Source organism: Alosa sapidissima, chromosome 15 (assembly GCF_018492685.1).
Source record: "Alosa sapidissima isolate fAloSap1 chromosome 15, fAloSap1.pri, whole genome shotgun sequence".
NCBI lineage: Eukaryota > Metazoa > Chordata > Actinopteri > Clupeiformes > Clupeidae > Alosa > Alosa sapidissima.
Window position 1 is genome coordinate 15,003,308 of NC_055971.1, and position 2,749 is coordinate 15,006,056.

A 2,749-nucleotide genomic window follows, 5' to 3' on the forward strand; every position below is an offset into this window, starting at 1 on the left:
AAAAATTGATCCAAATGAATATGTTCTTGTCAGGAAACTCTTTGAACTACATACAAACTTGCAAAGGCCTTTTATTAGTTGTAGCAGGCAGACACAGTAGGAGTGTCTTCATGTGTCTTTTTAGTTTCATTTCATGGTGCAAATAAACCGTTACAGGAAGGGTTTTTTTTTTTTTTTTCTTATGTAAATATGGGGAGGATGATTGTTGCCTGCAGGCAGTGCAAAGTGTGTTTCCGTGTTGAGGGTGTGGTGTCAGTAAGACTTTTTATGAAGTTAGTTGTTGTCATTTTACCAGATTTATAGATAAAATGGGTCAAAATCAGCTTCATTATTTGCATTAATTTTAATGTATTCAATTAATGAGCTTATGTTACTCTTAGTTAGTCCTAAATTGAACAGGACTCATCAAGATGACTTAATGGTATGGGTTAGCTTGGTTTCAAAGTGCCATACTACAGTTCTTTTGACATATTGCTTTTCTGACAGTTCCTCACATTCCTAAATTAGGGTTTACTTCTTCTTATATGTTATCATCTGAGAATATCATCTGGAATATTTTCCATGGAGAGGGCTCCTGATTTGGTGACAGTTTTTATATTTTTTTACCAATGCCCTTTTCTTGTTTTTACATTACCCATTGATCTAGAAAAAATGGCATTATCTTTGGAAGAACTGTCAGAATTCCTCAAAGATTAGGTGCTGTTTTCTAAATCGAAACTAAACTTCCTGGTAAACAAAACTCTGGAACATATTGCTTGTTCTCATGCTCCAAAAAAACATTCCCTGAGAATTCTAAAGAATTCTAAAGATCTTTGCTTTGACTGAGTAAAAAATTGATCCAAATGAATATGTTCTTGTCAGGAAACTCTTTGAACTACATACAAACTTGCAAAGGCCTTTTATTAGTTGTAGCAGGCAGACACAGTAGGAGTGTCTTCATGTGTCTTTTTAGTTTCATTTCATGGTGCAAATAAACCGTTACAGGAAGGGTTTTTTTTTTTTTTTCTTATGTAAATATGGGGAGGATGATTGTTGCCTGCAGGCAGTGCAAAGTGTGTTTCCGTGTTGAGGGTGTGGTGTCAGTAAGACTTTTTATGAAGTTAGTTGTTGTCATTTTACCAGATTTATAGATAAAATGGGTCAAAATCAGCTTCATTATTTGCATTAATTTTAATGTATTCAATTAATGAGCTTATGTTACTCTTAGTTAGTCCTAAATTGAACAGGACTCATCAAGATGACTTAATGGTATGGGTTAGCTGTTGGTTAGCCTGTTGGTTCTCCATAGGGACACCTGAACCCGACCTTGCTTGAATGGCATCACCGGCTGGCCTTCCTTGCTGAGGTATACTCCACGTCCCAGCATACCCCCACTGGACTGCCTGAAGCCTGTTTTCAAAATGCTGGCAGCTGCTTCTCTTGATGTGCCATGGTACATAGTGTAGAGATTGTATCACCAGGTTTCTGTGGCATGTTGATATTTTCCACATTGGGGCTTTCTGATTTTGATGGACGATTGGTAGTCGATCTTTATCACCTTGCCAACATTTACAGTCACCTTCAGGATGGTTCAAAGGTGCTCATGTACAAAATTGGCTAGGTGTACTGGGGCAGGATAAAGGTGTGCCCTATAGTGTGCTTTGGTTTCATTTTAGGTTCCAGGATAGTTTCCTTAGAAAATGTACAGAATGCTGATCAGGTTCTTGTGATTCACTTGAACATTTGCAACAGTTTTAAACAGTTTATAGTCCACCACTGTGTTTGACTGGTTATCATACAGCTACTGGTGTTTTTATACAACATGGACTGTGTGCACAGTGGAGTGATATATAATAAAAAATAAAATAGCTCCATAATAAGGAAATGTTCTGTAAATCCTACTTCTGCTATAAGACAAGTGTTTAACAGTACAATTATGTTATAGAATTGATGCACATATCTGTTTCCAGACATGTTTATTTACTTAATATTTGTAGCTAGAGAACAATTTAAATGTGAAAATCTATATTTGCTGGTGATGTTAACAACTCTTTAACATAATCTTGGTCAGACGGTCACTAAAAGACTAAAGATGTTGTTTTAAAGCCCCTCTAAAATATTTCAGTATAGCCAGCAGGAATGACACTCAACTTGTTGGGCTCTATGAAAGAATATAATATTGCACTATCCCTCCAAACCAAAGGACTCCTGTTGCTGTTAAGCATAGCCACAAATCCAAAGTGTGAGGAAAGTTTTGACTAATAGTGAAATTCAAAGGTGCAACTTGCTTTAAGCAAATATTTCTTACATGCAATCCACACACTGGGCCTACTGTTTTAATAGCAAGTATTAACCTACTGGTTGATACAAGGAATGACACCTCAGTCCACACATATAAATCAATATCTGAAGTTATTTAGTCATTTCACTCTGATTGCATATGTATTTTGCCTTGAACTACAATAAATAGTTTAGAAAGTAAACAAAACTATTCATTCATTCATTCATTCATTCATTAATTCATTAATTCAGCAACATTCAGGTCTTAGACCCTTACAGATAGCCTCTTTGGACACAGTCTTACACCTTAAAGCTTTATGAATAGTATAGCATCAGTGCTGGCACAGGATTATAGAAGTTATAGAGGATGCCTTTGGATGAGCACATTACTGTATTTACCCTGTAGGATCTAAAAATACAATGTATTGTATTTAATAACTTTGTATATCAAAGGGAGAAATTATGTAAATAGAACAACACTTTATCCAGA